The sequence below is a fragment of the Capricornis sumatraensis genome, chromosome 9 (assembly GCF_032405125.1).
Source record: "Capricornis sumatraensis isolate serow.1 chromosome 9, serow.2, whole genome shotgun sequence".
In the NCBI taxonomy this organism is placed as follows: Eukaryota; Metazoa; Chordata; class Mammalia; order Artiodactyla; family Bovidae; genus Capricornis; species Capricornis sumatraensis.
Window position 1 is genome coordinate 50,830,398 of NC_091077.1, and position 15,519 is coordinate 50,845,916.

At 38.1% G+C, this 15,519-nt stretch overlaps 1 non-coding gene across 1 annotated transcript; it reads left to right on the forward strand.

Annotated features, from left to right (window-relative positions):
• Positions 1-14,416: 14,416 nt before the first annotated feature.
• On the forward strand, positions 14,417-14,521 carry LOC138086761 (U6 spliceosomal RNA). Its single transcript, XR_011145456.1, has one exon. It is a non-coding gene; the product is annotated as a U6 spliceosomal RNA (small nuclear RNA).
• Positions 14,522-15,519: the final 998 nt, after the last annotated feature.

Consider the following 15,519-nt stretch of genomic DNA (forward strand, 5'->3'; position numbering starts at 1 on the left):
TCCCAGCACCAGAGTCTTTTCCAATGAGTCAACTCTTCACATGAGGTGGCCAAAGTACTGGAGCTTCAGCTTCAGCATCATTCCTTCCAAAGAAATCCCAGGGCTGATCTCCTTCAGAATGGACTGGTTGGATCTCCATGCAGTCCAAGGGACTCTCAAGAGTCTTCTCCAGCACCACAGTTCAACAGCATCAATCCTTTGGTGCTCAGCCTTCTTCACAGTCCAACTCTCACATCCATACATGACCACAGGAAAAACCATAGCCTTGACTAGACGGACCTTAGTCAGCAAAGTAATGTCTCTGCTTTTGAATATACTATCTAGGTTAGTCATAACTTTTCTTCCAAGGAGTAAGCATCTTTTAATTTTGTGGCTGCAGTCACCATCTGCAGTGATTTTGGAGCCCCGCAAAATAAAGTCTGACACTGTTTCCACTGTTTCCCCATCTATTTCCCATGAAGTGATGGGACTGGATGCCATGATCTTCGTTTTCTGAATGTTGAGCTTTAAGCCAACTTTTTCACTCTCCTCTTTCACTTTCATCAAGAGGCTTTTTAGCTCCTCTTCACTTTCTGCCGTAAGGGTGGTGTCATCTGTATATCTGAGGTTATTGATATTTCTCCTGGCAATCTTGATTCCAGCTTGTGTTTCTTCCAGTCCAACGTTTCTCATGATGTACTCTGCATATAAGTTAAATAAGCAGGGTGACAATATACAGCCTTGATGTAGTCCTTTTCCTATTTGGAACCAGTCTGTTGTTCCATGTCCAGTTCTCACTGTTACTTCCTGACCTGCATACAGATTTCTCAAGAGGCAGGTCAGGTGGTCTGGTATTCCCATCTCTCTCAGAATTTTCCAGTTTATTGTGATCCACACAGTCAAAGGCTTTGGCATAATCAAGAAAGCAGAAATAGATGTTTTTCTGGAACTCTCTTGCTTTTTCCATGATCCAATGGATGTTGGCAATTTGATCTTTGGTTCCTTTGCCTTTTCTAAATCCAGCTTGAACATCAGGGAGTTCACAGTTCACGTATTGCTGAAGTCTGGCTTGGAGAATTTTGAGCATTAATTTACTAGCGTGTGAGAGGAGAGCAATTGTGCGGTAGTGTGAGCATTCTTTGGCATTGCCTTTCTTTGGAATTGGAATGAAAACTGACCTTTTCCAGTCCTGCGGCCACTGCTGAGTTTTCCAAATTTGCTGGCATATTGAGTGCAGCACTGTCACAGCATCATCTTTCAGGATTTGAAACAGCTCCACTGGAATTCCATCACCTCCACTAGCTTTGTTCATAGTGATGCTTTCTAAGGCCCACTTGACTTCACATTCCAAGATGTGTGGCTCTAGATTAGAGATCACATCATTATGATTATCTGGGTCATGAAGATCTTTTTTGTACAGTTTTCCATGTATTCTTGCCACCTCTTCTTAATATCTTCTGCTTCTGTTAGGTCCATACCATTTCTGTCCTTTATCGAGCCCATCTTTGCATGAAATGTTCCCTTGGTATCTCTAATTTTCTTAAAGAGATCTCTAGTCTTTCCCATTCTGTTGTTTTCCTCTATTTCTTTGCATTTGATTGCTGAAGAAGGCTTTCTTATCTCTTCTTGCTATTCTTTGGGACTCTGCATTCAGATGCTTATATTTTTCCTTTTCTCCCTTGCTTTTTGTGTCTCTTCTTTTCACAGCTATTTGTAAGGCCTCCCTAGACAGGAGCAGCAGCTGTGCTTTGCTGGAGCAGCTGTGAAGAGATTCCCCATGCCCAAGGTAAGAGAAACCCAAGTAAGATGGTAGGTGTTGCAAGAGGGCATCAGAGGGCAGACACGCTGAAACCATACTCACAGAAAACTAGTCAATCTAATCACACTAGGACCACAGCCTTGTCTAACTCAATGAAACCAAGCCATGCCTGCAGGGCAACTCAAGACAGGTGGGTCATGGTGGAGAGATCTGACAGAAAGTGGTCCACTGGAGAAGGAAATGGCAAGCCACTTCAGTATTCTTGCCTTGAGAACCCCATGAACAGTATGAAAAGGCAAAATGATAGGATACCAAAAGAGGAACTCCCTAGGTCATTAGGTGCCCAATATGCTACTGGAGATCAGTGGAGAAATAACTCCAGAAAGAATGAAGGGATGGAGCCAAAGCAAAAACAATACCCAGCTGTGGATGTGACTGGTGATAGAAGCAAGATCCAATGCTATAAAGAGCAATATTGCATAGGAACCTGGAATGTCAGGTCCATGAATCAAGGCAAATTGGAAGTGGTCAAACAAGAGATGGCAAGGGTGAACATCGACATTCTCGGAATCAGCGAACTAAAATGGACTGGAATGGGTGAATTTAACTCAGATGACCATTATATCTACTACTGTGGGCAGGAATCCCTCAGAAAAAACGGAGTAGCCATCATGGTCAACAAAAGAGTCAGAACTGCAGCACTTGGAGGCAATCTCAAAAACGACAGAATGATCTCTGTTCGTCTCCAAGGCAAACCATTCAATATCACAGTTATCCAAGTCTATGCCCCAACCAGTAATGCTGAAGAAACTGAAGTTGAACAGTTTTATGAAGACCTACAAGACCTTTTAGAACTAACACCCAAAAAAGATGTCCTTTTCATTATAAGGGACTGGAATGCAAAAGTAGGAAGTCAAGAAACACCTGGATTAACAGGCAAATTTGGCCTTAGAATGTGGAATGAAGCAGGGCAAAGACTAATAGAGTTTTGCCAAGAAAATGCACTGGTCATAGCAAACACCCTCTTCCAACAACACAAGAGAAGACTCTACACATGGACATCACCAGATGGTCAACACCGAAATCAGACTGATTATACTCTTTGCAGCCAAAGATGGAGAAGCTCTATACAGTCAACAAAAACAAGACCAGGAGCTGACTGTGGCTCAGATCATGAACTCCTTATTACCAAATTCAGACTTAAATTGAAGGAAGTAGGGAAAACCACTAGACCATTCAGGTATGACCTAAATCAAATCTCTTATGATTATACAGTGGAAGTGAGAAATAGATTTAAGGGCCTAGATCTGATAGATAGAGTGCCTGATGAACTATGGAATGAGGTTTGTGACATTGTACAGGAGACAGGGATCAAGACCATCCCCATGGAAAAGAAATGCAAAAAAGCAAAATGGGAAAAACAAGAAAATGTGTATTATCATCACGAAAAGGAATATATGAAAGATAAACCAAAAAACAACAAAATATGTTTCCTATAGGGAATAAGGCTGAGGGCAATAAATAGAAAGGAGTCACCCTTCTCTGAGAGTAAATTTTTATATAGTTTTGACTTTTGAAAGCATGTTAATATCCTACATACTCAAAAATAAATCAATGAGAAGGGAAGGAAAACTAAAACCAAAAGCCAGTCAAATAAATGAACACAATTTATTTCAAATGAATACTTCAATCACACTAAATGGGAATAAAATTTAAAAAAAAACTAATCCAAGGAACTTATGGACACAGTATATCCTAAGTTTTGAAGAGGGGGAGAGAGAGAAAAGTGCAAACAAATCTTGAATTCTTTTTAGTAGGATTGTTAATTATAGTGGTATAGGCAAAGAAATTCTGAAATTATTTTAGATGTAACCTAAGATTGAACAAATTGGTGGAAACCAAGTTTCTCACTGTGGAAGAAGGGATATGTAAGTATAGAATAGGGAAGGCAAGAATCCTGTGGAGATAGGTTAGAATTAGAGAAACTGGTGTGAACTCATTATTACAAACATGAATATGTGTGTATACATGTTTATGTCTGTTCCCTGGATACACACACACACACACACACACACACACACACACACAGAGGTGAGTATATGTGCGTGCGTACATGTTCAGTTGCTCAGTTGTGTCCGATTCTTTGCAACCCTAGGGACTGTAGCCTGCCAGGATTTTCTGGAGGTAATTCTCAGGATTTCTGAGGAAGTCCACAGGATTTCCCAGGAAGAATACTTGAGTGGGTTTGCCACACCCTTCTCCATGGAATCTTCCCGACCCAGGGATCCAACCCACTGGGTGCATTGAACCCACCCAGCACCAAACTAAGTAAGCACAATAATGCAGGACCAAGCCCTGCATTAGTAGGTGGATTCTTTACCACTGAGCCACTTGGGAAGCCCTGTGTGCATCTATACCTGCCTATATTTCCCAGCTCGGGCTGTTCAAAGGAAAAAATAGCCACAGAGACAAATACAACCAAATAGAAATGAGCATGTCTGGTTCCCAGATTTTGGTTTCTAATACCATTCCCCACTGAAAGGTACCTGAACTCCTTTGAGAAACAACTGATTCCAGGGCTGGGGCAATGTAGGTATTAAAATAATTGGAGCATCTTGTTATGCCAGATAATGTGTTAGAAGGTTATGGGAACACTTTGCAAGGACATGGTAGCCAACTTGAAGAGGTTCCCATGGACCAAACTTGGGACAATTTGAGCACCAAACTAAGTAAAAACAATAATGAACTATAGATCACTGAAAAACATAGCAATCCATGAGTCTACAATCATGGATAGATGATAGATATCAATAGACAGATAGATAGGAAAGTGTGCTAACAGTTGTGTCCGACTCTTTGCAACCCCATAGACTGAAGCCCACCAGGCTCCTTTGTTCATGGGATCTTCCCGGCAAAAATACTGGAGTGAGATGCCATTTCCTACTCCAGGGTATCTTCCTGATCCAGGGATCGAACTTGGAGATAGATAGATAAATAAATGGGGGAGGAGGGAAATCTCTTGCTTAGGGCAAACTACTGAGGGCCCAAAGTCAACTTATCCATTAGACAAGTATCTAAATCCCACAATAATTTTAAAGGCTGTTTTTTGTTTCTTTTAAAAGAAACCAAAAGAAAAATAAATGTAATAACAACAAATCCAGCTTGGATCATATTTTTATACCAACACAGTAAAATATATGAAATTAAATTTTTATGGAGTGAGGGATCCATGAAGGCGAAAGGCATAGGGCTCATGAAAGTCATAAGGCAGCCCTGTGGGAGACAAGTGGTAAATGTGGACAGGGTGCTAGATGGAAAATCATCATTTGGCAACGTTTGTGGTAGCTTCAAGCAAGATTCATCAATAGATGCTAAATCCAAGAGAAATTTTTGGTGAAGAATAGGATATTTGCATGGTCTTAAATTATCTCCACCCTCTACTTTTTATTAGTTGCAAGGCAAAAAAATTAAAGGATATTTATACAGTGGAGAAAGTGGGTACCACCTTGACTTCATGGTCAAAATTAATGCGGTATTACCTGTGAGGGACAGACGGACATCATGCGCCTCCAGCTGTAGCATCCTCAGAAGGTTACAACTTCATCTATGCAGGATCCCTACTACAAGTGTCTAATAATCATGAGGAAACACCAGACAAACAGAAAACAAAACACATTCTATTTTTTTTTAATGGAGGCATGGAGGAGTTATATTCTTGAAAAATGTCAATGTCAAAAAAGACAAAGAAAAGCTGGGAAATGTTTCAGATTTAAGGCAGCTGAAGAGACATGGCAGCTAAATACTGTTGCGTAAAAACTGACCCTAAAATTGAACCTGTCCTAGGAGGAGAAAAACCTATAAAGAACAGTATTAGATTAATTTTAAAATGTGAAACATAGACCATAAATTAGATAAAAGTATTCCATCAATGTAAATTTATGAAGTTATTATCTATAGAGCAAACCCCTATTTTGCAGAAATATATGCTGAAGTATTTAAGGGTAAGAACTATGATGTATGTAACTTATCTCAAATGGCTCAGGAAAAAAATTGTCTCCTTAGACAGCAAGAGATCAAACCAGTCAATCCTACAGGAAATCAACCTTGAATATTCATTGGAAGGACTGATGCTGAAGCTGAAGCTTCAGTACTTTCACCACCTAATGTGAAGAGCCGACTCACCAGATAAGACCCTGATGTTGGGAAAGCTCGAAGGCAAAAGGAGGAGAGGGCGCCAGAGAATTAGATGGTTGGATAGCATCATTTACTCAATAGAAATGAACTTGGACAAACTCTGAGAGATAGTGAGGGACAGGGAGGCCTGGCGTGCTGCAATCTGTAGGACTGCAAAGAGTCAGACACAGCTTAGCGAGTGAACAACAACAACAACGTGTGTGTAGAGAAAGAATAAATGACAAAGCCAAGGAGATAAAATTACAGTAGGTGACTCTTTGTAAAGAGTATATGAATGTTCCTTGTACTACTTTAATTTTTGCAACTTCTTATAAGTTTGAAGTTGTTTCCAAATAAGTTTTTTAAAACTTATAAAATAAAAAACATATTAGAGTCTCACATATAGATGTATAACTCATACTGTATGCATAACATTGGCTGGACTTTTCACATTATAGTTTCCCATGTTATTACATAACCTTTTAATCTATCATTTTAAATGTCTGCATAACACTCTATCAAACTGACACTCTACAGTATACTGAGCCATCTCCTTATTGTTAAACATTTAGACTATATTCAATTTTTCCTGGTTTAAACCATGTTTATGTTTATAATGGTTAAGCTGAAGAGCTGTAGAACAATATTACCTATATCCAAGTCTCAGCTCTGTGCTTTACTAGCCAAGTAGCTTTGAGTAAATTACTTACCTTTCTATCCTTCAATTCCCTCAAGTCAGACATAACAGTATTTACATAGATGCTGTGAACATTAGATGATATGCTCATGTAAAGAACTTACAGTGGTGCCTAGCACATAATAAGCACTCAACAGATATTAGCTTTTGTATAATTTTTGTGTATTCAGCTTTTTTTGTTTTGGGAGAAATCTTTTGCAATATTAATAGTTTAATATAAAGGAAATACTTATATTTGGGGATATGGAAAAAGATGCATAATATAGATATGATAATGGCAATATCGTGAACAACGAAACGAATCCTTGCTTTCTTTTTTAAGTGTGAGTTCATCTAATAAAATCACATCTTCTGCTAATCCTAAAGTATACCACTAGATGGCAGTATAACCAATTAATTGACAATACTAATTTAAGTAAATTTCAAACTCATATTTACGAATTCCCAAAATAGAAACAGGTTCTTTGAAAAGAAGTGTGGTCACAGCGGAAACATTAAATCTATGTCTGGTGAATCGGTTGAGGTACATCTGTCCCAATACCTCACTAGGTAGGTTGGCCAGACATCTCTAAACTGATTTCATCTTTCCTCTGACCCATTTCCTCCCAGCTTAAAAACATTTTCCTCTTTCAGGCTTTCCCATCTCAGTAATGGCACTATTCCCATCTATCTATGTGCTTAAGGAAGAAACTAAAAGTCACTCTACTGTGGGGTGTGGGACTTTTTGTTATTGATTTTCTAGTTTTGTTATAGTAAAAAAAGAATGTAATCCATATGATGTCAGTTATTTTGCTATTTCTCTGCAGAAATAGCAGAGACTGGCTTTGCAGTTAAATGTTGTAAGTTTTCCATGTGTACTTAAAAAGAGAATGTAATATCTGTTAGGTAAAGGATTCTGACTATATCCATGAAATCAATCTTGCTAGGTGTTGTTCATATCCTCTGTATCCTTATTAATATTTTGTCTGCTGCTGCTAAGTCACTTCAGTTGTGTCCGACTCTGTGCGACCCCATAGACGGCAGCCCACCAGGCTCTCCCATCCCTGGGGTTCTCCAGGCAAGAACACTGGAGTGGGTTGCCATTTCCTTCTCCAATGCATGAAAGTGAAAAGTGAAAGTGAAGTTGCTTAGTCGTGTCCGACTCTTAGCGACCCAATGGACTGCAGCCTACCAGGCTCCTCCATCCATAGGATTTTCCAGGCAAGAGTACTGGAGTGGGATGCCATTGCCTTCTCCTATTCTGTTCTGTAGGAAATGTAGTTTAAAAAACCAACTCTCCCACTGTAATTTAAAATTTACTTCTTACAATTCTGTCAATGATATTTTTGCTTTATATCTGTTGAAGATAAATTGTAAGTTCACATATAGATTCAGAATTGCTATATCTCCTTGGTAAGTTATTTTTTATTACTTTTTAAATCAGTTTATTCTTAACAATACTGTCTACCTTCAAGTCTGTTCTGTCTGGCATTAATATCACCCCACTAGCATTCTTTTGGGAAATATCTGCCTATCATGTATTTTTTCCACTCATTGGTTTTCAACATTTCTATGCCTTAATGTTTTAGATGGCTGGATGGCATCACCGACTCGATGCACATGAGTTTGGGTGAACTCCCGGGAATTGGTGATGGACAGGGAGGCCTGGCATGCTGCAATTCATGGGGTCGCAAAGAGTCGGACACAACTGAGCGACTGAACTGAACTGAATTGAATGGCAAATACATACAGCTAGATTTTTTTCCTTGTTATCTAATATAAGTAGTTCTGATTTTAACTGACAAGATTAATGTATATAAGAACTGAACTTAAATTATTGACATATTTGGACTTATTTTTACAATTCTGTGGTGTGTTTTTTATTTATAATGCATTTTAACTCTTTTTTTCCCTCCTTGCATGCCTTTTATTGGATAGTTTCAGTTTTATTCCTCTTTCTTTACCTTTATTGATTTAGAGCCTTTATATTTCTTTCCTTTTGGTAATTATTCTTACGTTTTTAACAGGAACATTAGAAAGTCTAAAGTTAATTTATTAAAATTTTATCTCCAATGACTTTTCCTCCTATTCTGCTCACTGTTGCTATCTAGTATTTTAGTTTTAACATCTTCTCAATCTAGACTTTAATATCATGGTTAATGTCGTTTATGATAAGTGCTTATTTAGATATGCTCACATGTTTAACAATTCTCTTGCTTATCATTACTTCTCAATAAAAACTCTTCAGTAGCTTCACATTAGAAGGAATAATACCCAAATCCTTTGCCAACACTTCACATGATCTGGTCCCTGCCTGCTTCCTTGACCTCCTGTCACTCTTCCCCCTTGCTCACTGCCCTCCAGCTACAATCATCTTTTCTTAGTTTCCCAACATGCTATCATTGAACTCCAATTTTTTCCTATACATCACATCCTATGCATGTTCTTCTCCTTCAGTTCAGTATGGTCTCCTTTCTATTCTCCCTATTGCTGGCTCTCTCTCTCATTCTTCTTGGCTTAAATGTTATCTTCTCAAAGAAGTGCTCTTTTGCCACTCTACATGGATTAGGTCCTCCCCATCCCATAATTCTCTGTAACATCCCTGTTTACGTTTCCTCTATGTACTTATCTCAGGTCATAATTACATATTTGAATATGTGTTTTCTTGTTTGGTATCTGCCTCTCTGATTATATTTGACTGTATAAGAATAGCAGTGGGAGTTTAAAAAAATGTAAATGTGAATGAGAATTATTTCAAAAGAAGGACTGAACATTTTTTAGATCAGATTAGATGAGAGGGCAAATAGAAGGAGATGGTAAATGTAATTAGGTTTCCCTTTTGGAAGACTATAAGATAAAGATACCACTTGACAGAAATAGAATAATTGGGAGAATAATTCAATTTGAATGAAATTGAGGAGGGAGAAAATTACTTCTGCTTAGAAATATATATTAAGGATAAAATAACAGTGGGTCATCTCTGTGAAGATATCACATAGACAATCTGAATTATGGTAGTAGAACATAGGTATGAGGTCAGAAATGGAGACATAATTTTGGGAGTAACTTACATCTTTTTCATCGCTTATCAATTTAGTATTCCATTTCTCCTTGAGCCATTCCAAACCTTCTGCTTTATATGATTCAATAAACATTTTTCCTGGCTCTGTGCTAAATATAAGGACACAATAATTAACTAAGATGGATGCTATTTCTGCTGTCAGAGTCTACAGCACAAAAGGGGAGAAACAATTAAATAAGCAATTGCAATAGAGTGTGATATACTACACGGCACAAGGATTCGACAAGCATGTTATTAGGAACTCATAACAGGAAAAGTTAACCTAGTCTTGGGGTCAGGGAAGGTTTTCTGGGGGCGGGGAAGTGCTGCTTTATTGAAACGCAAAGGAGAATAAGGAGTTACTCAGCAAAAAAAGGAAAGAGGAGGCTCCTTACGTGAAGGAAACATATATGCAAATCTTGAAAGCAAGATAAACCGAGCAGCTCAAGTATTCCTGCTTCGCCCAGAAACTCTTCTCTACCCAGCCATTTAAATTTGTTTTTCAAGTTGATTGAGATATAATTTATATATAGTAAAATTCATCCTTTTGTGATATAAGGTTCTATGAATTTTGGCAAACTGTGCTGTCATGTAACAATTGTGATAATCAAGATATATCATATTCCTATCACCCTAAAAAGTTCTGTCACACTTCTTGGTACCTCCCCCACCTCAGCCCCCTTGCCACTGCTGATTGCATTTCCATCCCTATAGTTTCCCTTTTTCCAAATGTTGTATGAAGTGAAGTCGCTCAGTCGTGTCTGACTCTCTGCAGCCCCATGGACTGTAGCCAACCAGGCTCCTCAGTCCATGGGATTTTCCAGGCATGAATACTGGAGTGGGTTGTCATTTCCTTCTCCAGGGGATCTTCCCGACCCAGGGATCAAACCCAGGTCTCCCGTATTGTAGGCAGACGCTTTACCATCTGAGCTACCAGCAAAGGTTTTTCCAAATGTTGTATAAATGGAATCATACAATATGTAGTCTTTCAAGTCTGGCGTCTTTCACTGTGTGTAGTAACGGTGCTGCATGTATCAGTAGTTTGTTCCTTTTTTATTGCTGAACAGAATAGAGGTTCAGTGTTCGTTGCTGAACGTTGTAGCGGTGTACCGCAATCTGTTTCATATTAATGGACATTTGGCATGTTTCCAGCTTTTGTAAAATATGGACAAAACTGTTATAAACATCTCCTTAGAGGTTTTTTAATGAAGTATAATTGGTTTACAATACTGTGTTAGTTTCAGGTATATAGAAAAGTGATTCAGCTATATATATATATTTTAATATATATATATATATATTAATATAGTATATATATTTCAGATTCCCATAGAGTTTTTTCTGTGGATGTAAGTCTTCATTTCTTTTGAATAAATACCTCGGAATGGGACTGTTATGTCATAGAATAAATGCATGTTTATCTTTATAGGAAATTACCAGAGTGGCTGTACCATTTTGCATTCCCAAAACCAATGTATGAGAGTTCCAGTTATTTTGCATCCCTACCAGCATTTGACATCAGTTGTTCATTTCATTTATTTTTTAAGCCATTCTACTAGGTATGTAGTGATGTCTCATTGTCATTTTAGTTTGCAGTTTCCTAATGACTAATTGTCTCGAGCATCTTTTCATGTACTTGTTTGCCATCTGTATATCTTCTCCTGTAAAGTGTCTGTTTAAATCTGCTGCCCAGTTTTTTTTTTTTTTGGATTGTTTTATTATTGAGTTTAGTGAGTCTTTTACGTATTCAGTTTACCGATACTTCATCAGATCTGCAGTTTGCAAATGCTTCTTCCTACTGTGTGCCTTGTCTTCTCGTTTTCTTAGACTATCTTTTAAAGAGCAGAATTTTGTCTCTCTTATAAAGTCTAATTTATTAATTTCCTCATTTCTACCCAGCATTTTAATCCCATTCTTTCTAGAACAATCTTTTTCTGCCTACCATCATGCAGAAGTCTCCCACTTTTTGCAAAAATCTCCATTTACTTCCCTGGTAGCTCAGACGGTAAAGCATCTGCCTACAATGCAGGAGACCTGGGTTCAATCCCTGGGTCTGGAAGATCTCCTGGAGAAGGAAATGGCAAACCACTCCAGTATTCTTGCCTGGAAAATCCCATGGACGGAGGAGCCTGGGAAGCTACAGTCCATGGGGTCATAAAGAGTCGAACATGACTGAGCGACTCCACTTCACTTTACTTCCCATTATTGTCCATTCCCCATCACACTATCCTTTTTCTCCTTCATCCCCCTGCCAAATATTTGGAATGTGTGTTCTCTAGAATATTCCACTTACTTACTACTTAGTCATTCCTGAAAATCCCTGAAAATTTGCTTCCATCCACACCACACTACCAGAGCTAACCTTTGGATGTCACCAAAAAACCTCTTACGTGTTGATTCCAGTTTCTAGACCCTAATTCTCTACTTTCTTTTAGCTTAACCCTTTCTTCCAAAAATTATTTTTTAACCACTTACTTTCAATGTTCCCAAAAAGTCAATCTAAGTTTGTATAGTAGAGGGCTTCCCATGTAGCTCAGCTGGTGAAGAATCTTCCTGCAATGCAGGAAACCTGGGTTCAATCCCTGGCTTGGGAAGATCCCCTGGAGAAGGGAAAGGTTACCCACTCCAGTATTCTGGCCTGGAGAATTCCATGGACTCTATAGTCCATGGGGTCACAAAGAGTCGAACATGACTAAGCAACTTTCACAATCACTTTTCAAGCAACTTTCACAATCACTTTTCATAGTAGCCCCTTAGGGGTTAATTCAGTTGTAGAATGCCATATAAACAAGGGATTCTAAACAAACGTTGAATAAATTCAACTTTTTTTTGGCCTGAATTCAGACAGAAGCAGTAAATATGCAATAGGTGTTACATTATTTACAGGTAATTAATTCTCTTAAGTGAGTTGACTATCACCAGTTGTGTTTTTCAATGACTTCATTGTCTTTTTAAAAATCTATACTCCAATAACATAAATTTCAGTACAACCCATGCCTGATTTTTTAAAAATAAATTCTGAATTTAGAGTCCACATGAGTGAAATTTGACTCTAGCTATTTTATTATATTATAATATATATATTCATTTATATTCTGTATTTGGAAGAAATACAATCCAGGAACAATCTCCAAGCACAGGGAGAGAAGTAGTTATAAAATTGGAAAGTTTGTTTCCAATATTTATTAGGTAGAGAAGCTGAAATACAGTAAAATAATCTTCCCCCTAAAGTAAAGTCATAAAGAGGCAGTGCAAAGAAGTTTCGGTTTTGGTTTTACCTCACTGGAACCATAAATAGCAAACAGTTTCTTTCTCTCAGGTATTCCCCTAACCAGCACTCTTTTCCTTTCCATTGGCCTTCTCGTCCTTTTTATTTCCTCTAATTAGCATAATGACCAGACAATATGACTAAATTAAGTCATTTCATTTCTCTCCACTCTAGGTCAAGGTAACTGCTTCTGGTTACCCTATTTTCTGCTGGCTTCCTTTTACCTGCTGAACAGTCTGCTTTCAGATGGACAGCTCCTGCTTTATTCTTGGACAGAGCAAAGGCTGAAATTTTCCTGCAGCTGAGTCGTGTCATAAGGCCAGGCTCAGGAAATCAGTGGTCTGAGGTCTTGTATGCTTGTTGCATGAGAATATCAATACACTCTGAGCATACTCGGAGGCACCATCATATAGTGGACACAACTTTGGTGTTAGAAAGATCTCAATTCAAATTAATCTTGACTGGTAAATAAAGTCAATAGATCCTCTGGAGCATATTTCTTCATCTCTGAAAGAGATTAATAATATCCACGTTAACAGGAAACATGAGTAAAGAATCTGATACTTAGTAAGCACTCAATACAGTTTGGTCCCTTCCTTTCCTCTTCAACAAGTTCTTTTAATTGAAAATGACTTTTTAAAATGTCGTCCTTTCATGGTCCACTGATGCAAGGCCAATCCTTTGGCCCTTTCCATAGGATACACTGACGTGATAGGGAGATGAGGGGATATACTATCTCCTGAATGTTTTAAGAAAGACTTTCAGGAAAGGAATTTTGATGTAGCAAGGGCAGTGCTAGTGGCAATATCAGTATTATGTTCTGGAAAATCTAAAAGTTCTATGAGGCTTCTCTGAAACCATGAAAGTAGGAAACATTTCATTTCTGCCTGCTCTATGATCTATAAATACCACCTAACAATCGATACATTGGTCATCAGCATTCAATTGTACTACTTGTCATAGAAAGAGCTTAACAGGTTTCTATGAAGATCGCATAGGAAATACAAGTTTATAAAGTTCAAAGCACCTTATAGATCTTTATTTTGTCCTGAAATATTGTGCATTTATTATATGAAATAAATTACACACTAGCATTCATTTGAAATTCTTTTTGTCATATTAAGAGTACACATGATCTTTGACTTGAGTGACTTCACTTTGATCTTTGACTTAATTATACTTCCAGGAATCTCTCCTAGAATACACTCAATGTGTATACAAATATGCATGCAGAACCATATTTACTGCAGCGTATTTGTACCAACAAAGAGTAGTAAGAATTGCTTAAGTATTATAGAATAGTCATATAATAGAATACTATGAATCCATTAAATGATAAACAATTATTAGTCAGATAGCACCTACATGCTCAGAACCTTATTGAATGCTGAAGGAGAATAAAAAGAACTATATGTCAGGATTCTTATCCTGGAGGAGTTTATGACTTGGTTGAGAAGGGTCCAAGATGCACAGATCCCCGGCTTAAAATTGTATGTCTTTGTGCTCACTTCAGCAGCATATGTACTAAAATTGAAATGATACAGAGATTAGCATGGCCCCCTGGGCAAGGATGACATGCAAATTCGTGAAGTGTTCCATATTTTTTTAAAAAATAAAAGAATAAACTAAAAAGAAAATGTCTGCTACGTGAGTCAACTTTTTGGTTTGTGTTCTTGAAGAAGAATCTTCTGGACCAGAGGATGGCAAACTACAGCCCATCAGCCAAATCCAACTCCTTGCTTATTTTTGTAAATAAAATGTAATTAGAACACAGACATGCCCATTCATTTATCTATTGTCTAGTTTATTTTCCTTTTTTAAAAAAATGTTTATTTATTTATCTGGGTGCAGCAAAGTGCCGGGTCTTAGTTTCGGCACTGGGGATCTTGAATCTTTGTTGCAGCATGCGGGATTTTGAGTGGTGGTGTGTGAACTCTTAGTTGTGGCATGTGGGATCTAGTTCTCCGACCAGAGATGGAATCCAGGTCCCCTGCATTGGGAGCATGAAGTCTTAGCCACTGGACCACCAGAGAAAGTCCCTAGGCTACTTTCCTTATACAGAGTTGAACAGTTGCAACAAAGATCTTATAGCCCACAAAGCCAAAAATATTTACCAACTGGTCCTTCACAGGAAAAGTTTAATCCTCTTGTAGGCCTTAAAAAAAAAAAAAACAACTCCTTAAAAAAGGGGTTGGTGGTGCGCTGTGACTACCTAGAGGGATGGGGGGTAGTGGGAGATAGGTTCAAGAGGGAGGGGACATATGTGTACTTATAGTTGATTCACGTTATTGTACGGCAGAAACCAACGCAACACTGTAAAGCAATTATCCTCCAATTAAAAATAAATTTAAAAAAAAGTCCAAGATTCACAGGGAAAATAAATGGATTGGAATTAAGGATGGTTTTAAAATATGCCCATAAATTCTTTGATATGTTTTCCTTTACTAGATGAAGCTGAATCCCTGGGGCACCTGTGTGTGGGCAATTTGTGCTTGATGGTGGTGGCCACGTTGCTTTCTGATAGAGGTGTGGAATTGGTGTCTGTGGCCTCTGGCTGGAATGAACCACAGTCTCTGAGGAGGCAGGGGAGCTGAGCTGGAACT